A 23229-nucleotide genomic window follows, 5' to 3' on the forward strand; every position below is an offset into this window, starting at 1 on the left:
TCTTCTGTAAGGTGGAATAATATTCATGTCTTCCCAGAGGACTGTAGCAAGGACTAGGGAAAATGCTTTTGATACACTTAGAACAAGCCCTGGTACACAAAGCGCTTTGATCAGTTACCTGCTTGGTCTCTAAAAGCATTTGGCTTACCAGCTACTGCGGAAGATGTGAATTAAATGAAGACTATTGTTTCTTCTGTTTGCCTACCTAGTACTTTCTGTGCTCTCTGTTATTTGGTAGTTCTAGATAGAAAACAGCTTCTAAGTGAGTTCAGAAACTCTTCCAAATAGTCTTTCCGATTAACCAGTCCATCCTCATCTTTGAAGGATGTTATATGAATAGCATTAGTACTCTTTGCCCCTGCTGAATTCTGCTATACATAAATTGATTTTGACCTATTCTGAATCTCTTTAGTGTTAAGTATGTCATGTATGTTCATATTTGGTTATATTCTTTTTTTTTTTTTTTTTTTTTTCTGATACAGGGTCTTACTCTGCCACCCAGGCTGGAGTGCAGTGGCACAATCATGGCTCACTGAAGCCTCAACCTTCCCAGGCTCGGGTGATCCTCCTGCCTCAGCCTCCCCAATAGCTGGGATTACAGGCATGTGCCACCATGCCCAGCTAATCTTTGTATTTTTTTGTAGAGACAGGTTTTTGCCATGTTGCCCAGGGCTCAAGCCATCCACCCATCTCGGCCTCCCAAAGTGCTGGGACTACAGGCGTGAGCCACTGTGCCTGGCCTATATTCTACTACTTGTCGTTGCCTGTATTTTCTTTTCAGCTACAGTGGAAGTCTGTCATATTTTTATGCTATTGTATCTTGCATGATGCCTAGCATATTGAAAATAATAAATAAATTGCTCATGGAATGAATAGTTAAAATCATTGCTAGAAAAAGGGGAATGGCTCTTTTGAAGGCAGGCCTATGCCATCCAGGTTCTTATAGGACAAATCTTTCACCTGTTCCTTCATCCATCAGTTCATCCATTCATTCATCCATCTATCCCCAGCAACCATTGAGAGGGTGCCCACTCTCTGCCAGATTCTCAGCTAGGATATTGGTGCCTCAGATATGAAAGAAATGGAAGAAACATGCCCCATGGAAAAAACTGAAAGACCAGGTATGCATGATGTGTAGTTTGCTAATCCAGACAATGACTCTGCATTTTGAGAGGCTAGGAGGTAAGACAATGAAATAAAGAATTCTACACTCAGCTAATTGGCTCAGGCAACATCAAATATAGAGTTTTTCTGTCCTAGTCTTTCCTTTTCTTCCCTTTAATTGTGCCTGTTTGATAACCGAAGCACAAGTAACTTCTTACTCATGTGGTAAGAGTTTTATGCAGGGCTGGTCTACAAAGTGGAACTGGCTTGTCTGGAACTTTCTGAGGTGGTTACTTTCTAAAGAGTTTATAGGTGGAATCTTTTCCTTGGCATCATTGCACAATGAAGTCTGGTCCTTTTGAGGTCTATGGCTTGGTTGTTGACTTAACCCTGCTCTGATGTTGTTTCCATTTCTAAATCACACTCATGTACTGAAAATTATATCGGTTCCTGGAAACTGGGCAGTTGTTAGTTTGGCTTTTTTCAAAACTAGGGTGGGACTTTGCCTTGCCCATGTTTACTGGCCACTAACAAAGGAGGGTCTGGAGCAGGTCTGTCACATCTTTACTAGGTAAAAAGTCCCTTCTGTCACAGCTGGTGTCCAAGAGAGGGTCTTAATTCACTTAAAAAAAAGAAGGAGGCTGGGCGTGGTGGCTCACGCCTGTAATCCCAGCACTTTGGGAGGCCGAGGCAGGCAGATCATGAGGTCAGGAGATCGAGACCATCCTGGCTAACATGGTGAAACCCCGTCTCTACTAAAAATACAAAAAATTAGCCAGGCGTGGTGGCGGGCGCCTGTAGTCCCAGCTACTCAGGAGGCTGAGGCAGGAGAATGGCGTGAACCCGGGAGGTGGAGCTTGCAATGAGCCAAGATCACACCACTGCACTCCAGCCTGGGCGACAGAGCGAGACTCTGTCTCAAAAAAAAAAAAAAAAAAAAAAAAGGAAGGAAAAGAAAGAAAAAAGAAAACGAGTTGTTTAAAGAGTGCCTTTTGATATTGATATCATTTGAAATACTTATATAATCTTTTTTTGACATGTATTCTCTAATATTATCTTGATTTGAATTCTGAAAAGAAAAGAAGAAAGATTTTTCCCCTTCATGGTTGAACAGGAAAGAATCTCATTGTAAAAACACTGTATTCTCTTTCTCCTTTTTTGCATGTATAATTATTGAGGCTAAAGATATAGTCAGATTATTTCAGAGGGTTTTAGTGAACTGAATAGCTTAATCATGCTAAAAAAAATTCTCCCTCTGCTAGGATAGGAAGCTGTGTGTGGCCAGGCGCGGTGGCTCATGCCTGTAATCCCAGCACTTTGGGAGGCTGAGGCAGGCGGATCATGAGGTCAGGAGATCAAGATCATCCTGGCTAACATGGTGAAACCCTGTCTCCACTAAAAATACAAAAAAATTTAGCTGGGCGTGGTGGTGGGTGCCTGTAGTCCCAGCTACTTGGGAGGCTGAGGCAGGAGAATGGCATGAACCCGGGAGGCAGAGCTTGCAGTGAGCCAAGATCGCACCACTGCACTCCAGCCTGGGTGACAGAGCAAGACTCCGTCTCAAATAAATAAATAAATAAATAAATAAATAAATAAATAAATAAAATAAAATAAAAAATAAACACCAAGTGTCCCTGAGATACCCACTGTCTTCTCTCATGTGTCTCAGTGCCTTCTTTTTAATGTTTAGTTTTTAAGCAATATTTTTCATATTGAAATTTGTGTTTATTGTAGAAAAATTAGACTACGTGGATGGACCCAAAGGGGGAGAAAGACCAATAATGCCACCATACAGATAAAAACACTGGTCACATCTCTTCATATGTGTGGGTACGTGTGTGTAGAGAGTTTTAGTTCTGTTTATTTTGTTCGTTGTTTTATCCCCAGCAGTTAAAATAGGGTCTGATATACAGTAGGTGCTCGATAAATATTTTTTGAAAAAAATAAATGGATTCAAGTGGATGTGGGAAGTCTTTGTCCTCCAAGAAGCTCTCACACATGCCCTGGAGACACATCCTTGCCCAGGTCTCACTAACCGTGCAGCCCAAATCCCCTTCCCCTCATGCTTTCACACTACCTCTCACCTTTCAATACCAACATGCTCATTAGAGTCGTCCATTTTTGCAAAAAGCACTCCATTAGCCTTTTAGCCTTCCTGTTTTAGCATCTCCCCCTCTTTGGAGATGACTTCTTTTTAAGGTCAATTTCTTCTATTTCCAGTTGTATTAGGTCACCGTGTCCTATGTTAGTGAATGTTCAGTGATCATCTTATAATTTTGTGGTAAGGTGTTTCCTAACTTATGTAAATGATTTTTTTTTTCCTAATATTAAGAAATAATTGGTCCGTTCTAGGAAGCAGAATGTTACATTTCAGCAGAATTGCTCTGAGTTGTGCCTCCTGCTATAGCCAGAATCTGAGAGGGGCACAAAAAAACCTGGTGAAACTTCATCCATAGAGCCAAGTGGAGGGCCTAGCACTATAGCAAGCCACTGCATAGATTGTTTTTTTGTTTTTTTTGGTTTTTTGGTTTTGTTTTTTTTTTGAGACGGAGTCTCGCTCTGTCGCCCAGGCTGGAGTGCAGTGGCCGGATCTCAGCTCACTGCACGCTCCGCCTCCCGGGTTCACGCCATTCTCCTGCCTCAGTCTCCCGAGTAGCTGGGACTACAGGCGCCCGCCACCTCGCCCGGCTAGTTTTTTGTATTTTTTAGTAGAGATGGGGTTTCACCGTGTTAGCCAGGATGGTCTCGATCTCCTGACCTCGTGATCCGCCCGTCTCGGCCTCCCAAAGTGCTGGGATTACAGGCTTGAGCCACCGCGCCCGGCCGCATAGATTGTTTCTTAGAGCAACATAAGCAACCAAGTATAGGGCTCTAAATAGAACTGTGGGACTCTAGCTGGTTTGGTCTGATTGGAAGTCAGAGACTGTTGGTTGGATTCCGGGCATCCTGGGCAGAAGTCACTGCCAATCCCCAAAGAAATGAGAGAATAATCTTGGCTTTGGCCAAGACAAATGCCCAGGTTCAACCAGGGCAGCATTTTTATGGCTCTGCCTTCATGGCCTCAGGAAGGTAAAGTCCTTTGGAGTAGCTTCCTGAACAGATGAGGTATAGACCAGCGAGGGCAAATCAGTATCAATTTTTGCATTGACTCATTTTCTTGGCTGTCTGACTTGTTTTGAGAGGATTCTATGGCTTTGTCTAGGATCAGCAGGAAACAGAGCTGTGATCCATTAACAATGTCCGTCGTGGGTGCAGAAGGGGGAGTGGATTGGTGTGCCAACTATTTGTCATGCTTGGTATACATAAGGGATTGTGCTCAAAAATAGTATTTTAAATCATCACCCTGGGAAAAGTATGTTACAAAGGGCACTGTGACCAGTGATTTTTCATAAAATTAGGATACTTGAGAGTAAAAAGGGGGTGCTGTTATCCAAGAACAACAGGAGCAAACAAGTACCTGTGACACTTGGTTCATTGCAAATAATCCTCAGATGGAAAGGTGTTCTGTGTGTCCTCACCCCGAGTTTCAGAGGCCACTTGGGCAAGGCCTTTCCACTGTGCTCTGCACTTTTTCCAGGGAACCCTTTGATTTCTTCCCAAAGAGGAGGAAAGATTTATTTCCTTACCCATCACTAGGTTCGTGGCAGGAGTCCCTGTAACGAAAGACAGATTAACAAGAGAAAAGCATACAATTGTATTTCATATAAGTTTTATAGGTCATGCGCTGGGCATGGGGGCTCACAGCTGTAATCTCAACATTTTGGGAAGCTGAGGCGTTGGGGATCCTGAGGTCAGGAGTTTGAGACCAGCCTGACCAACATAGTAAAATCCTGTCTCTACCGAAAATACAAAAATTAGCCGGGTGTGGTGGTGGATGCGTGGTGGATGCCTGTAATCCCAGCTACTCGGGAGGCTGAGGCAGGAGAATCATTTGAACCCAGGAGGCAGAGGTTGCAGTGAGCCAAGATCGCACCATTGCACTCCAGCCTGGGTGACAGAGTAAGACTCCATCTCAAAATACATATTTTTTAAAAAGTTTTACAGGTCATGAGAGCCTTTGGAAATGAAGACCCAAAGAAATAGTAAACGTGTGAGTTTTTTGTGCTTGGCTTTCATGAAGCATGGATAGTCATGGAGACATAGAATTGGACAAAGGGAGTATGAGCTAATGGTAGGAAATGGAGAGGAGGGGACCTAGCAAGGCCCTGTTTGTTCAGATTCTTCTCTGTGTCCCTGTGTCTTCAGTGATAGGACGCTCCTTTCATCTGAATGTAGGGACAGCAAGGAGAAGGTAAGAGTGGCCTCCCTGCTTCTGCTGTTTTTTCAGGTGCCAAGGTGCTGTGTTTTGGGGTAGCGTGTCCTGAACACCATCAGTCTCAACTCGCCAACCTGACAATGAGTGACCCAAGCATGCCTCTCCTTTTGTCCTCCATGTTTGTGTGAAGGAGTTCACAGTAAGAGTTCCATGGCTTGGGGGCTCTGGCCAGCTTCCGGGGCATGTCCAACACTGACTTCCGCTCCCCCTGGTGGCAGAACCATCCAATCCTTGTACCGTGCTCATGGAGTTGTTTTCCAAATGCCAGGTCGCCTTCCCACTCCCTGTGGTGTGAATGGCTATGCCACTGGACCTCAGAGAGCTAGCTCCCCAGTACCCCGGCCCCATAATCCTGCCCCAGAAACCTGCCAGCATTCTCTACCACACGGCAGAGTGCTCAAGCATGGCCCATAGACCTGTTGACCCAGCATGAGAGTTGGGATCCCCAGGTATGTGGTTGTCTTTTCTCTGTTAAAACTCTGGATCTACTTGTATTCCCAAGAAGGTCCTCATTCCTTAGATTACCATGAAAAAGCTCAGGCTATGTGGGACTGAAGTCACAAATTTAAAATGATGCCATGGGTGGCTGGCCCTTGCCAGCAGAGGTATATTCTGGAAACGTCTAGTTGGCTGTCTTCCTGGTAAATGTGTTGGCCTTGCTCAGACAAGCCACCCGAGAGTGCTAGCCCCATTTCCCAGACTGAGCAACAAGATATTTGATCAGACAAATAATGTCCTTGACCTACCATGACATATTCATTTTTTTGTTTTGCTGTTGTTGTGTCTATTTGCCAATAGGAGATGAGAGCACTGGAGTCAGAAGACTTGGATTCTAGACCTGACTTGGTCACAAATTATTTGTATGACTATGGACATGTCATTTCCCTAGCCACTCCCCATTCTTGATCTGTAAAGTGGCTGGGGGAACCAAATAGGTGGTCATCAAGCTTTTTCAGAAACATAGCACATAATTCCAACAGCCCAAACCCAAGCTGCTCTCATTGAACCTTCAGGCTCCTCTTCAGAGAAGGCAGGATGGGTCTTTCTGACGCCCCCAGCAGCAGAAGCTGTGGGGTTTCTCTCCTGCTGCCTGCCTTCTGGCCATCCTTCTGGGGAAGGCTGTTCCCTGCATGTAGGCATTCCTGGCAAGGGGTGGGTGGGAAATTAAAAGGAGATGAAATTTAAATCTCTCCAGTGTTCTGCTTGTCAGCAGCTCTGATCACACGCTTGGTTGGGGTGGAGGTTGAAACCAAAGACTCAGAAAAGGTTTTAGGTTATCTGTGCATTGCAATTCCAGGTGTGAGGTTATCTTTGCATTGCAATGACAGATTTTAGGTTATCTGAGCATTGCAATTCCAGTGGGGCTGGGCTTGCTGCACCTGGGAGTGTGTGATGTGGGTGGATTGACCTGTTCTGTGTCTCTGCCTAGCACCGGTCCTCCGGAGCACTGGTTCTCAGGCCTGGAGTAGCACTGGAATAACTCTGACCTTGGAGTTCTCCAGTCCCTTGTCAGCACTCACTAAAATTAGGAGCAGCCCTAAGCTAGCAAGATGAAAGAACTTCATTAACTCTCTATTTCATAGGGGGGGCCTTAATTTATATTCACTTCTTACATTCTGCAATACTGTGAGGTAGGGCTTAATGTTTTAAAGTTGTTTCCCTCCTTATCTGTCTCCTGGTAGCACTGAACATGCCTTGAGAGGCAGGAAGGATATTTCACCTGTGCATCTTTTGCCCTAGATCAGTGACACAGCATAGGCCCACAGATACTTGTTTGTTTTCCATGACTTGTATACGTGAGTGAATGAGAAAATGAAGCTCAGAGGGGTTAAGCGATTAGCATGGCAGTAAATCTGGGGTAGACATCTCTCCATTGTGCCCAGCTGATTCAAGAGAGCAGAGGGTCACTGTGTGATTCTTTTTTTTTTTTTTTTTTTTTTTTTGAGATGGAGTTTTGCTCTTTCACCCAGGCTGGAGTGCAGTGGCATGATCTCAGCTCACTGCGACCTCCGCCTTCCAGGTTCAAGTGATTCTCCTGCCTCAGCCTCCCGAGTAGGTGGGATTACAGGCACCTGCCACCATGCCCAGCTAATTTTTGTATTTTTAGTAGAGACAGGGTTTCACCATGTTGGCCAGGCTGGTCTCGAACTCCTAACCTTGTGATCCACCTGCCTGGGCCTCCCAAAGTGCTGGGATTACAGGCATGAGCCACCGCACCCGGCTGTGATGGTGTGATTCTAATGTCTTCACCTTCCTGGTGCTTGGCTACACTCCCTTATGCTCTCCCCAGGTGTCCCTGGGTTGCTCTACAGGCTTTTCCCATCCCACAGGACCACTCCTTCCCCCAGGTGAGCCACACCTGGCTTCCCCTTCCCGGTGAGGCTCTCAGTGGAAATAAGGAGAAAGACAGTGTTCCTTAGAAAACTGGCATCCCACTATGTTGTTGTTTATCTTTGGACTTGCAGGGTCCTCAGTACAGTGGCTCTGAAACCTAGGGCCATCCAGGACTGTGGAATCAGGATCTCTGGAGATGCAGAAGATTTTTAAAACAATCAGCCCTTGGAAACCCACAGCAACTTACCTTGTCCTTCCTGTCCAACTTCGTCATCATCTGCCAGGAATCCCCAGGAACTGAGTTTAGGGTCACATGGGCCAGTTTGCCATCTCTGGTGCCTGCCATGCCAAATCCTACACTTCCAGTCATGGCTTTTCTCCACTTAAGAAAGTTCTCACTCTTGTCTGCCTTGATCTTCACCACCAGTGGCCTTCGGAGCCCAGCGTGCCCCCCAGCTCCCTCTTGCCTGCTTCAGCTCCCCTGTACATCCTCCTTTCTGAGTTCTGCTAGCTCCTTTGGGCAGGGCCCTACAGATTAGCTCTTATTTCAATCATGCAGTAAATAGCAAGCTGTTGTGATGTACCGAACACTCACCAGATGCAGGAATGCTACAGCAAACAAAATAAACAGGAACCCTGTCCCTGTTGCATTCTAGTGGAGGAGACAAAGCGTGAACACAATGCCCAAGTGCATGTGTAACATGAGGGTCTGCCAAGGATGGGTGCCGGCAGGGTGAGGAGCGGGGTCCTGAGGGGCGCCGCTCCAGGGAGGATATTTGGGAAGGTCCGAGCGGGTGCTGTGACGGGGAGATCCACGGATGGTTTCAGACAGAGGGAACAGCAATTGCAAAGGGCCGGCCTGAGGCCGGGGCACTTTTCCTGTATTCAAGACAGAGCAAGGGGCCACTGTTCCTGGTGCATTCCCACCAGTGAGAGGGGCTGCCAGGCACTTGGCAGGTGCTCAGTAAATACCTGATTGTCTGTGGCTGGAGTGGAGTGAGTGGGTGAGTTGTAGGGAAGAGGTAGTCAGGGGTAATGTTATGCAGCACTTTGAAAGCCACGGTGAAGACTTCAGATTTCATGTTAGGTATGAAGGGATGCTATTTGGTGGTTTTGAGTAAGAGTGGCATGGGCCAGGCATGGTGGCTCATGCCTGTAATCACAGCACTTTGGGAGGCCGAGGCAGGTGGATCACCTGAGGTCAGGAGTTCGAAACCAACCTGGCCAACATGGTGAAACCTGTCTCTACTAAAAATACAAAATTAGCCGGCCGTGGTGGCGCACACCTGTAATCTCAGCTACTCGGAGGCTGAAGCAGGAGAATTGTTTGAACCCGGGCAGCGGAGGTTGCAGTGAGCCAAGATCACACCATTGCACTCCAGCCTGGGCAACAAGAGGGAAACTACATCTCCAAAAAAAAAAAAAAAAAAAAGAGAGAGTGGCATGATTAAATTGACCGTTTCTCCAGTGTGGAGAATAGGCGATGGAGGTTAGAGGAGGAGCAAGGAGACCAGTTAAGAGGCCCTTGCAGGGGGCCTTGCAGTTAAGAGGTCTAGGTGGGAAATGATGGGGGCTTGTGCTATGATGACAGCAATGAAGCCAATGAAAAGACTTTGGGCCCACGATGCATTTTGAAGGTGAGAGACTGGGTTTTGAGGCTGGATAAGATGGGGAGCCAAGTCTGAACTCCAAGGCTTTTATATCAGCAATTGTGTGGAAAGATGATGGTAAGCCCATGTGTTTGCTAATTTCCTGCTTGTAAGTTCCCTTTGGATGAAAGCAGGATCCATGCCTCATAATGAGGCATACTCCTAGCAGGGACCTGGGTCCCAGCTGGTGCTGCATTAAATATCGGGGACATGAGCAGCCAGGATTGTGGATCGGTAACACTGAACCTGCCCCCAGTTCCTTGGCATCAGCATCCTGGGAGAGGTGGTTTGGGTGCTCTTGAGGCATGAGATTTTTGTGAGGGTGGCCCTTCTGCATCACTCAGCTGTCATCAGGTAGTTAAAATGCCGCCTCTGCCTCTTTCAAGCTGGGCTGGGGGAGGAGGTGGGAACAGAATCCAGAAGTTCAACTGCCTAACTCCTCCCTTTCCAAGTTTATCCATCTTTGAGGGAGGATTTCTCACTGTTCCCTGCACCCCAATGCTTCTCTGCCTTTGTACATACTCTCCTCATTTTCTGTCGAGCAGATTTCTCTCTCTCTCTCTTTGTATTTTTTGTTTTATTGGGTTTTTTTGTTTGTTTGTTTTTGTTTTTGTTTTTCTGAGACAAGGTCTTGCTCTATCACTTAGGCTGGAGTGCAGTGGTATAGTCATAGCTCACTTCAACCTTGACCTCCCGGACTCAAGTGATCCTCCTACCTCAGCCTCCCAAGTAGCCAGGAGTACAGGTGTGTGCCAGTAGCCAGGAGTACAGGTGTGTGCCACCATGCCTGGCTAGTTTTTAAATTTTTTTTGTTGAGGCTGGACACTATGGCTCATGCCTGTAATCCCAGCACTTTGGGAGGCCGGGGCAGGCGAATCGCCTGAGGTCAAGAGTTCAAGACCAGCCTGGCCAGCATGGTGAAACCCCATCTCTACTAAAAATACAAAAATTAGCCAGGCATGGTGGTGGACGCCTGTAGTTGCAGCTACTCGGGAGGCTGAGGAAGGAGAATCTCTTGAACCTGGGAAGCAGAGGCTTCAGTGAGCTGAGATTGTGCCACTACACTCCAGTCTGGGCAACACAGGGATACACTGCCTCAAAAATAAATAAATAAAATAAAATAAGTTTTGTTGTTTTTTTTTTTTTCCCCCAGAGATGGAGTCTCCTTATGTTGCTCAGGCTGGTCTCGAACTCCTGAGCTCAACTGATGCTCATACCTCAGCCTTCCAAAGTGCTGGGATTACAGGCATGAGCCACCATGCTTGTCCTTGAGCAGGTTTCTCTTGATTTTCTTATTTACTTGTCAAGATATCACCCCTTCTTTGAAGCCTGTTTCAAATACTCTTTCTTAGATATGGTTTTTCCTGATGTCTCAACCAGATGTGGTTGCTGTCTCCTATGAACCCCATAGTGGTTGGTGCCTTTCAATGCCAACATCTTCTCAACAGTCATACCCAGTCTTCTGAGCTGAAATGCTCACAGTGAAAGCCATGGGCCTTAGTTATCCTTGAACCCCTCCTCCAAGGCCAGCACAGCCTCTTGACCCCAGTAGGTACTTGATGATGATTATTTGAATTAAAATGGACTTTCCTTATGATTGGTATTTTCAGCAGCTGCTGTAGGACACTTGTCTCCTGAAGGAAATTTGGATTAGAAATCAAACAATCAAATGTCTATGAGGTATGAGGTGGATAACATAAATAAATGAAGTGAGATAAATATAAGAAAAATGTTTATAGAGGTACCATTATAAGACAGCTTTCACTCTCTTCATAACCCTCTTTAAGCAAAAGCACAAGACAAAAGCATAACGTGCATGATAAAGGGCACGGATGCAGGTTTTCTATGCCAGGAGGCAATAGGGAGTGGTGGAGACTGGGGTAAATAAGAGAGCCTGTGCCCCGTTCATTCATCTAAAGTTGACAGCAGGGTGGATCACTTTAGGTCAGGAGTTCAAGACCAGCCTAGCCAACATGTCGAAACTCTGTCTCTACAAATACAAAAATTAGCTGGGCATGGTGGCACGCATCTGTAGTCTCAGCTACTCAGGAGGCTGAGGCACGAGAATAGCTTGAATCTCAGGAGGTAGAGGTTGCAGTGAGCTGAGATTGCGCTCCTGCACTCCAGCCTGGGCAACAGAGTGAGACTTGGTCTCAAATAAATAAATAAATAAAGTTGACAGCCAAGTTTGGCTGCAGATAACCCATAGTATCGCTGGATAATAGATTTTTCAAGAGTGGCTATAAATTTAGACTTTTTGCATGGACAATCCTGGTTTCTAGATGTTAGCAAGTGATTCCATTTTTTTTTTCAGGCAGCATCATTGGGAGGGCCCTGTTACCAGTTTGAGACCTCACAGAGGTGTTAGGCCTTCTCCCGCTGAGGAAAATAAATAAACTTATTTCGAAATCTCCAGGACATCTAGATGCTTCTCCTACAAGGAGGATGTCTGCATCTTGTTTTTATTCTCTAGCATTAGCATCCCATTGTTCTGCTTCCCTCTGAGTGAGAACCCCAGGGTTACTATCATTATTGTGAGCCCGAATCCCAGTTTCATGTGGCATAAGTGCTTCTCTAGCTTGCCTTGAACTCTGTATCACAGGCTTTTTCTTTCCCTCCAGGAGTGGTTTAAATGGAGGCTGCAGCCTTCTGCAAAGTATAATTGGGTTTAAATTGTAGGTTTAATAATAATGACGTTGGGCTCAACGTGGTGCCTTGCAGCCTCTGCCTGCAGCCCTTGGCAACCAGTCACTCATCGATCCTTGCACCCGTTTCAGGAGGGGACAGCTGCTAGGGACCTGTGCACCTCCCACCCATCCTGATATGGAGCCACAGGGATAAGAGATCAGATGCCCCCCTGTGGCCATAGGCCATTGGAGGAGAGGGCGGACCATGGGCATCCCTTTGTGCCCCAGGCATGAAGGGTCTGAGGCTGAATTTTCAAGGCTCTCGGTTGTCTTTTTCCTCTCCTTCACCTTTGGGTCTCCCCACGGCTCATTAGGGATTCTATTGGAAGAGACGCGAGGAACTCAAATTCCACAATTTGGTTTCTGTGGAGAAGGTTTAATTAGGAGGGTGTATTAACTTAATTGGCTATCATCAGGCTTCCAGCTTCTTTCTGTATTTTACGTAATTTTCTCTCCTTCTTATATCCAGTAGAGCATGCCTTTAAAAGATTAAGTCTTTTCTTTGGTCTCCTTGAGTAAAAAGAGCTCTGGTTCAGAAGTCAGACAGCCTGAATTTTGATTGCAACTCTTTCTGGAAAGATCTGTGTATAGTTAGATCAGATACTCACTCACTTCTGGCCTCATTTCCACACTGGGTAGATGAGTAGGTTAAGTTACAGGACCACGAAAATCCCTTCCGGTGCTTGCAATGGATAACCTAAGTGTTTCTGTGAAAGGACATGAAACTCCTCCTAGAACAACATTTGGTGTGTTTCAAAAGTCAATAAAAATACCAATCTACATATGTTATACAACAGACTAACTGAGGCTTGGACAACTGAGGGCTTGTTCAGCGAAAACTCAGCATTGATGTTATAAAAAGCGCAGAGAAGGATGTTGATGTGGGGCATCCTGCTTGAAAATTACAGGCAGCAGAGGCAATGACAGGGCAGCAGCAACCCGTGGCCGACTGATGGCCGCCTTGTGTAGGTTTCCCAGGGTCCACCCTCTGGACAAACCGCAGATGTTCAGAACTCGTGGTCTGGTTCCCCACTGATGACAAACAGCTCCTTATTTGTGCTGGTTTCTGAGCTGCCTTTGCTTCAACCACTGTTTCTGAATGTTTTTTTGTTTTTGTTATGGATGGGAGCAAATTATAACATAGGAAGACTGGGTAGGGGTAAAAACGGAAACGTTAAGCCTGAAGAGGTTTCTTTGGGCTTGGAAGTCAGCAATGGCCATTTTAACCAACATTTTGCGGGGGGTGGTGCTTGCACAGTTTGAAGGTAGTCGGCGTAGGATATCCCATTTTGTACGAATGTCGCCTACAACAAAGCTAATCGGATGGCTGTATTCTGCTTCTCTGTCTCGAATGAGCACACTTTGTTCCTGGAGGCTATCTAGATCACTTAATTTTTTTTTAATCTTTAAGTAGTGTCTCTTTTTTTTTTTTTTTTTGCAGCTTTTGTTTTCTCAAAGCAAACATCCTTAAAAAGGACTGAATCTAACATAAGTAACAGATTCATTGATAAGGGAAAACATGCCCCTCTTTTCCAGAAACAAAGTTTGCTCATCTCTCTGTAAAATGGAATAAAAGCTTCTAAATGGCAGCTATTAACAGCTGATGAACGTGGCCTGGCTCGGCTGTGTCATGAGCGGGCAGGAGAGAGGAGGAGCAGGGGCCGAGCAGCGGAGTAAAAGGCTATGTATTTACTGCTCTTGAGTTAGACAAGGCCTTGGCAATAGACAACTGCCCTCAGTGACTCCAACTCCTAGTGTTATTGGGTCTAGGTATTTGCTACAGAAAACTATGCCCTCAGATGTCTTTAAAAGGCTTGAAAATGTGCTGACCACTGATGTGTGAAGGGCTGCAATTTAGACCTCCAGAAATGCCTGGCCTGTAGAGGAATGGGACACCCAAAAGGTCAGTCATGATGAGGAAGGCAAAGACAGCACTCAGAGAGGATGGAATGGGGAAGCTCAGAAGCCCTGGCCCGTCCAGAACCCGGATGCACCTGTGCCTGGCTCCAGGTCATGCACTCACCTCCAACTTAAGAGACCCTTGAGATGTGGCCTGGAGTGAAGGTGGCTTAGAAAATGTCAGACTTTTTCTAAACGTCAGGGTGCACTCTGAGAAAGATCCAGAAGCTGTCTTCTCTCTGAGGATAAGGACCACTTCCCGTTTGTTCAGCACCACATTCCCAGCACTACCAATGCATATGACTATTCATTCACATTTGGTGAGTAATTAAATAAAAGGAAGGGATAGAGGAGCTTGGCAAGACCTCCCAGCAGCGCTCCTCAGCCTTGTCCTTGGGCCCACAAGAAGTCCTGTGGCCACTGCGGGCCTGTGACTGAGGGAGCTGTGGGGACACTCTAGTGCTCGGTGGATACCAGACCTCCTCTGGATACTCGGAGCAGAAAAAGAATGGATTGGAGGGATCCTGGGCACCCCACAGAGTGAACAGGGGGATGAACATGGGAGCTGGGGAAAGGTGGCGGCAGGGTGATGCCAGCTGGGACCCTGACAGAGATGGTCTGGACGACACTGTGCTGGCTCAGTATCCGCGGCCCTGCCAGGCACCACTGGACGCCTGCACTGCCTTACTTGTGGGGAAGGCCCCATTTCTTCTAAGTTGACCCTGCTGGGGTCTACACACAAGACACACGTGCCCTAGGGCAGGCGTTGGAAGAGACAGTGCTATGAGGAATCCAGTTAATTAAACAAATATGAATAAAGAAACAAAGTAAAAATGCCACTATATACATTTTGGAATTTAATTTTGTGTCCACAGTTGGCCAGGGCCTGTAGTTACAGCATATTAAGAGTATGTGACTGGGTGGGGCGGTTCATGCCTGTAATCCCAGCACTTTGGGAGGATGCAGTGGGAGGATCAAGTGAGGCCAGGAGTTTGAGACCAGTCTAAGCAAGGTAGCAAGACCCTGTCTCTACAAAACATTTTTAAAAATTAGCTGGGCATAGTGGTGCATGCCTGTACTCAGGAGGCCGAGACAGGAAGATTGCTTGAGCCCAGGAGTTTGAGGCTGCAGTGAGCTATGACCGCACTACTGCACTGGATGACAGACAAGTCCCCTTCTCATTTAAAACAAATAAAAGGCCGGGCACGGTGGCTCATGCCTGTAATCCCAGCACTTTGGGAGGCCGAGGCAGGCGGATCACGAGGTCAGGAGATCAAGACTCTCCTGGCTAACATGGTGAAACCCCATCTCTACTAAAAATACAAAAAAAAAAAAAAAAATTAGCCGGGCATGGTGGCGGGCGCCTGTAGTCCCAGCTACTCGGGAGGCTGAGGCAGGAGAATGGCGTGAACCCGGGAGGCGGAGCTTGCAGTGAGCCGAGATCCGGCCACTGCACTCCAGCCTGGGCGACAGAGCGAGACTCCGTTTCAAAAAACAAAACAAAAGAGTATGTGAATGGAAGTGCCCAGTGACTAGTGCAGCTAATTGACTGAAGTGACGCTCCCGAATAGCTCAGCACATTTTTAAAGAGAGTCTTAAGTGAAAGAGAATGGTCACAGGTGGTTTTCTTGTGGGCTCAGGCCAAGTCGAAACACTGGAGACACTTTCCCTGTCCAGGCTGTGATTTGCCACCTGTGAGGTCAACACCAACTCTATCCCCGTCCCTCCCTGCGAAGCCGCCCGCCAGCTGTGCTGGGCTGTTGTTTTTCTGTGGGCCCAGCCCAGCCTCATGCCCTATAAAGTGCTCTGGCTTCTGAGGGTGAATTAACTCTTGTTTTTATTGCACTGTTAATTCCAGCTCTTGTCTGTCTCTCTAATTCGTTCCACATGTCTGGTCCCTTCTGCCCACAGCAGTCCCTGCCCAGGCCGGGGCTCATCTGTTTTGTACGTCTCGCCTGACAGGCGCTGGCAGCTCCATCCAAGAGCTCCCGGGGTTTTTCAGGTGCCTCTCTCAGGGGATGCCTCCTGCTCTGGACCTCACTGGATTCTAAACTTTTCAAGAGCCTGGACCGTGACTCATTTGCATTTTATGTCTTCTCTGAGCCTGATACTTAGCAGGGGCTCCACAAATCTTGTTCAGTCCATTAATGCTTCAGAGCACCTTGGAAGGCGTGCCCAGTGACTGCTGGGAAGACCGTGGACAGCACTGGAGATGGAGTTAGGGTTGGGCAGCCTTACAGCCCAGGGAGGTGCCTCCATGAAGGACGCCCCAGAGCTCAGCTGAAGCATGTGGGACCCGGAAATGAACCACGAAGGAGCACGTCCAGGCCCTCCCCCAGGGGACAGACAGCACATGTGGTGTAGGCACAGGGTCTAGGCTGAAAGCACTAAGAGGGGAGGAAGGACATGAACGGACCAATGGGCCCAAGAAGATTCTACTCTCAGGCTCAGGCCCTACACAGGCCTGCCTGGTACAAGCCCTTACTCACGCATTACCTTCAAACAGGAAGGGACTTAGAAATGCCTCTGATTTTGAGTTTTCCAAGATGTGTTCCTTGGAATAGTCCTCCCTCCCTTTTCTCCATCCTCATCTTAACCTGGCCCCTTCCATCTTCATTCTCCAGAGTCTGAAGGGTGGAGAAAGCACCCCAGGTGGGTAGATGTGTCCATTTCAGAATCTACCCATTTCCTCCCAAAGTATGGAAAGTGTATGGCCTCTGCTTTGAAAGCAAAATGGTAGAGCAAAAAAAGTGTTAGAGAAAGCATCCTGCTGTTCCGCACCCGCCTCTGCACGCGTTCCCTCGCTACACTGTGTTCCTGGCCTTCCTTGGCTGTGTTTCCCACTCCCTCCTCCTCTCCCACCTCCATTTCCAACAGGTCCTCACACGGGATGAGCCATTAGCTCTGCCCCACTTTAAACCCCGTGAACAAGACTCTTAGAACCCAGGAGTGGTGAGGTCCCCCACGCCAGCACTTCTCCTCATCAGCCCCCACCTCCCCTTGCTGTGCCCACCCCCTCCTCCGCCTCCTCCCATTGTTGTTATTTCTGGGAGCCGGGGAGGAACAGCATGAACTAGCTACTGCAGGATTGAAGTGTATTGTGACCACCCTCCTCAGAACCACAGAGTGTTTTTAAAAGGATGCATTTGAACAGCTGGTAGTGCACACACACCAGGCTCTTGGAGGCTTCAGGGGGAGTGAAGTTTCCTAGTACGAAATTAAAACATAAGTTCTTTATTCTTTCATTCTAGATTTTGCTTTAGCCTGATTTGCCGACCCTCTAGTCAGAGTCCAACATTGGACTCTGGTCCAATGGACTCTGTGGCCCATGGAACGTTGTTAGGTGATTCTCCAAAAGTGGGAGGTGGGAATGGTTTGGGAAAACACAGATACACACACCTAAAACCTCTTTGCCAAGGGACTTCTCAGAACTCTTTTTTTCTTTTTTTTTTTTTTTGAGACAGAGTCTCACTCTGTTGCCCAGGCTGGAGTGCAGTGGCATGATCTCAGCTCACTGTAACCTTCGCCTCTCAGGTTCAAGCGATTCTCCTGCCCCAGTCTCCCGAGTAGCTGGGATTACAGGCACATGCCACCAGGCCTGGCCAATTTTTGTATTTTTAGTAGAGACAGGGTTTCACCATGTTGGCCAGGCTGGTTTTTAACTCCTGACCTCAGGCAATCCTCCCGCCTCGGCCTCCCAAAGTGCTGAGATTACAGGCATAAGCCACCGCGCCCGGCCTCAGAACGCTTGATAGGATGTGTTTGGTAAGAGCAAAGACTGTTCCTTTGTCATTCATTCTGATGCCTTCAAAAAAAAGACCACCAAAAATGAATACATGTATTATGAATTTCCAAAAGGAGATATGGTTTACACAGCATCTTCCACCCTCAGGACTCTGCATTTGCAGAGCAGCTCAGGGGTGCGGCTTCAGGTCCTGCTCCCGGCTAAGCAGATGGGAGGAGGAGTGGGGAGTGTTTGCTGGCACCTCTTTAAGGAAGCAGACCCAGAGCGGGAGGAGAGTTGTCCTTCATTAATAAAGTGGCTATTGCGTTGGTGGCTCTTACGTTGAACTCAGGCACAATTGCATTACAACATATATTTACTGAGCATCTACAGGGCACTCAGCATGATTCTCAGGAAATGTGCTGACAGCATGCTAGGTGCTTGAACAACAATGAACCAAACACAGTTTCTGGCATGAAATAATTTCAGGAGTTGCATGAAACAAGCCTAGAGGAATAATCAGGAAGAAATTAGACATGCCTAGGTTATCATGAAGATCTTTGGGAGAAAGTGGGATTCGAGGTAGATTTCAAAGAATGGGATGGATGTGGATTGTAGAGCAATAGAAAGGCAGCACCCTCAGGGAGAGAACTTTATTTTGTGACTCATGTATCCTAAGCACTTAGTCCCCAGTACAGAGTCACTGCAATAAATATTTGTTGAGTGAGAGGCCAGGTGTGGTGGTTCACACCTGTAATCCCAGCACTTTGAGAGGCCAAGTCATGCAGATCACTTGAAACCAGGAGTTAAGAGCAGTCTAGCCAACATGGTGAAACCCCATCTCTACTACAAATACAAAATTAGCCAGGTATGGTGGCGTATGCCTGTAGTCCCAGCTACTTGGGAGGCTGAGGTGGGAGAATAGCTTGAACCCACAGGGCAGAGGTTGCCGTGAGCCGAGATCACACCATTGCACTCCAGCCTGGGTGACGAGAGCGAGACCCTGTCTCAAAAAATAAATAAACAAATATTTTTTGAGTGAAAGAGTAGAGGAGGGAAGAAGAGCATTCTAGAAGTCAACAGTCGGGCAGACGCTGTAGGGTGGGAATGTGTTCACTCCGTGTGGGGACACAGTAGGGGTGGTGGTGATGGGAGTGGTGCTGTGTAGGAGCTGTAGGTTGGAAAGGTGGGGGTTGAACTGTAAAGAGTCTTGAATATCAGGATGGAAAATTCAAATGTGATGTTGTAGGTTCTTAATTTAGGGAGATAACATGGAAAAGCAACCACAATGAAAAATCACCCAAATGGAAAAATATCAATGGCAGCAGTGTTTTAGTCTGGAATATTAGTTTGGTGACTGCAGGATGAGAGAAAGGGAAGAGCCAGACTCTTCCAAATGGGTTGGTAGCAGTGGGAGTAGGGAAATAAAAAGATACGTGAGAAATGTTCCAAAGCAAAGACATAGGGCTTGGGGGATAAAGGAAAAGGAGAAAGTTAAAAGTAAAGACAACACTAAGAATTTGAATAATAAGGAGAATGTTGGTATTCTCGGGGGAAAAAAATGAGAATGTATTATAGTCCAGTCTCACATTGCTATGAAGAAAGACCTGAGACTGGGTAATTTATAAAGAAAAGAAGGTTAGGCCGGGCTCAGTGGCTCACACCTATAACCCCAGCACTTTGGGAGGCCAAGGTGGGTGGATCACCTGAGATTGGGAGTTCAAGACCAGCCTAGCCAACATGGTGAAACCCTATCTCTACTAAAAATACAAAAATTAGATTACAGGCATGGTAGTGGGCGTCTGTAATCCTAGCTACTCGAGAGGCTGAGACAGGAGAATCGCTTGAACCCAGGAGGTGGAGGCTGCAGTGAGCCAAGATCGCACCACTACACTCCAGCCTGGGTGACAGAGCAAAACTCTGTCTCAAAAAAAAAAAAAAAAAAAAGAGGGCTAATTGGCTCACGGTTCTGCAGGCTGTACAGGAAGCATGATGCTGGCGTCTGGGAGGGACCGCAGAAAACTTACAATCATGGTGGAGGGTGAAGGAGAAGCCAGAACCTCACATGCCACATGGCTGAAGCAGGAGGAAGGGTGGGGAAGGTGCCACACACTTTTAAACAACCAGATGTGGTGAGAACTCACTCTACATTACCAAGGAGGAAATGGTGCTAAAACCATTCATGAGAACTCCACCCTCTTGGGCCTAATCCCCTCCTACCAGGCTCTACCTCCAACACTGGGGATTATAATTCAATATGGGATTTGGGCGGGGACACGGATCCAAACCATATCATCAGTTTACCTTCCAAAAGTTCAGAAACCACAGCTGAAGGGCTATGGGCACTTCTTTTTTTTTTTTTTTTTTTTTTTAGACCAAGTTTTGCTCTTGTAGCCCAGGCTGGAGTGCAGTGGCACAATTTCAGCTCACTACAACCTCCGCCTCCTGGGTTCAAGCGATTCTCCTGCCTCAGCCTCCCAAGTAGCTGGGATTACAGGCATGAGCCACCACACCCAGCTAAGTTTTGTAGTTTTAGTAGAGATAGGGTTTCACCATGTTGGCCAGGCTAGTCTCGAACTCCTGATCTCAGGTGATCTGCCTGCCTCAGCCTCCCAAAGTGCTGGGATTACAGGCGTGAGTCACCACGCCTGGCCCCTATGGATACTTCTTATGCCAGCACAGACCTTGCCTTCCCTTCAGTGTGACTGTTTGACACTTGAAGCAGTTCACAGCTGTGCGTCAACTTCTATGGAAGCCATGTGTCACGGTGGCTGTTGAGTACAGTGGGTTGAGTGCAATAATTGGCCATAAATCAAAGCTCATTAGATGGAAGCATTAAGTAATCTCAGGACTGGGGAGGGAGGATATTGTAAATGGGGAGCTGGATTTGAGAGGTAATCCATTCTGCTGTCTCTAGTGTCCTTCCCCTGCGGAGTGCTGCCTTCCGCTCTTTCAACTTGGCCTGACATTTATAGGCATTTTTGGCCCCCTCTTCTGCTCCCAACCCTCCATCACACACCTCCCCTCAGCAATGAGCAAACTGGGAATCACTGGACTTGAAATCAAGGTGGAGCTCAGTAGAGCGGGTAATTAAGAATGTGATTTTTTAAAGCACTTTAGGGAGTTATTGGAAATCAGAAATGCCTTTTTCGTTTGAGTAAGAGTTACTGGTTTGTGAGGGCAGTGACTGAGATGTCATTATCTGTGTTTTTGGAAGCTGCAGGGCTCTGAGTCTAGCCCTCAGGAGCTCTTAGCATCAGTGAACCTTGCCAGCATCAGCAGGCCCCCAGCTCCTGCCCACAGAGCACTTCCCTGCCAGGGGCCGCAGTCCCCAGGGCCTCTGGTATCAGGCGGTCAGGATGACAGTATCCTAAGAAAACCCTTTCCCCCAGCCAGTCCCCAGCAAGCGGCACACTGTCTACCTCAGCCATGAGCCTCTGTCCTTCTGTCTGTGCAGTTTCTTGTTTAGAGCAGACCAAAAAGAAATAAAGAAACTCATGAACCTCAACAAAATAACAACCTACTGCAAGGACAGAATGATGTTTACGAGCCACACTGGACGGAAGGAACCACTTTAGCAAATTCTTCACCGGAATTTGAATGATGCGTATGTGTTCTTACATATAATTTGAAGTTGAGAACATGGAACATTTGAGAAGAAGAGACTGAGAGGTTGTGACGTCATCAAGAAAGCAGGGCCGGGCGCGGTGGCTCAAGCCTGTAATCCCAGCACTTTGGGAGGCCAAGGCGGGTGGATCACAAGGTCAGGAGATCGAGACTATCCTGGCTAACATGGTGAAACCCCGTCTCTACTAAAAATACAAAAAACTAGCCGGGCGTGGTGGCGGGCGCCTGTAGTCTCAGCTACTTGGGAGGCTGAGGCGGGAGAATGGCGTGAACCCGGGAGGCGGAGCTTGCAGTGAGCCGAGATCACGCCACTGCACTCCAGCCTGGGAGACACAGCGAGACTCCGTCTCAAAAAAAAAAAAAAAAAAAGAAAGCAGAAGAGGTAGCCCCAGACCCTCCTTCCCGGCATGGAGACAGTGACTCAGCACCATGCAGACCAGTTCTCTTTGTGAAAAATCCAGAAACCAGAGGCTCCTATACCTCTGGCGAGCGCTTCACCAGCCTCATCAAAGCTGGTTATCTAACATCAAGCTGGAAATGGTCAACTGCAAGCAGTCTTCAAAGGATCTGAAAATACAAAGAATTTGAAAGTGAAGGAGAGGAGGCAGCCCTCTGATTAAAAAAAAAACAACAACAGTCATAGTGTAGACCTTTAATCTCTGAGAGTAGTGAGCTCAGGCTCTGACTTGACTAAAGGCACCAAAATAGCTAAGCCCAGAAGGTTATTTATTATATACGAGTGGGATGGTCTGGCCGTGGAATTACTCTGGAAGACAAGCTGCAGAACTGCAGGAGAGGGCACCTGCTGCCCGTCACGGATGTTCACCCACTCCTACTTGGGAGGAACTCGTGGACTCAGGGAGCCTGCAGCTTTTACACGCTTCCATCCACACTCATTCCCTTCACGGCATCCATCCATCATTTCTCATGATAAAGTGAAGCATGATTCTGACCCCTCAAAGTAAAGGAGATGGAATTTTCCTTCCTTCAGATGTGAAAACAATTTGGAAGCTCCAGATGATAGTTTTTCTAGAAGGATTCAGAGTGCTAATTTCCTGTTTTCGTCCCTCACCCCACTTCATCTTTACTTTTCCTCTCAAACCTTCAGGTCTCAGGGATAGAAAATAAACCCTTAGAGGATTTGCCTGTAGATCAGATGTCCAAAAACTCTCCTGGAACTTCTGGAATATTTGCCTCTAAGAAGGAGGACAACCTCAAGTCAAAGCCCCTCCTGCCCTCCTGTACACATTAGAGATTTGAACAACTAACAAAACTTTCTTCATCTTCTTTAGGAGCATTCAGGAAATCTGACGGCAGAAAGGACTTTTGTTTTCTCTTCTAGAAATTCTCTCCTCCCTGAAAAAAAAAAGTTTTCCCATGTCAATATTTTCCAATGTCCACTTCATGCTATCTCAGACTCATGTTCTGGGTCTTCCCCCTCTTCCCATTGTTCATCATATGTTCCTTTGGCAAATGCCGCAATGCCCAGTTTTCCTGAATCGCCTTGGCAAGGTTGTTAACATTGCTTCAGAATTGCCCAAAGAGGCCGGGCACAGTGGTTCACGCCTGTAATCCCAGCACTTTGGGAGGCCGAGGCAGGCAGATCATTTGAGGTCAGGAGTTCGAGACCAGACTGGCCAACACAGAGAAATCCTGTCTCTACTAAAACTACAAAAACTAGCTGGGCATGGTGGTGCATGCTTGTAATCCCAGCTACTCCAGAGGCTAAGGCACAAGAATCGCTCGAACCTGGGAGGCAGTGTTGGCAGTGAGCCGAGATCGCGCTACTGCACTCCAGCCTGGACAACAAAGCAAGACTCCGTCTCAAGAAAAAAAAAGAATTACCCAAAGGAAAAGTACAGAGACTGAACTGGGGTTCTCGGCCCATTG

At 47.2% G+C, this 23229-nt stretch overlaps 1 protein-coding gene across 7 annotated transcripts in view; it reads left to right on the forward strand.

Moving 5' to 3' along the window:
* The window catches only part of PDZD2 (PDZ domain containing 2), a 480351-nt gene that overhangs the window by 106253 nt on the left and 350869 nt on the right, over nt 1-23229 (forward strand). The gene's annotated exons all lie outside the window — the stretch shown is intronic.

The sequence above is a fragment of the Macaca fascicularis genome, chromosome 6, assembly GCF_037993035.2.
Source record: "Macaca fascicularis isolate 582-1 chromosome 6, T2T-MFA8v1.1".
Classification (NCBI taxonomy): Eukaryota; Metazoa; Chordata; class Mammalia; order Primates; family Cercopithecidae; genus Macaca; species Macaca fascicularis.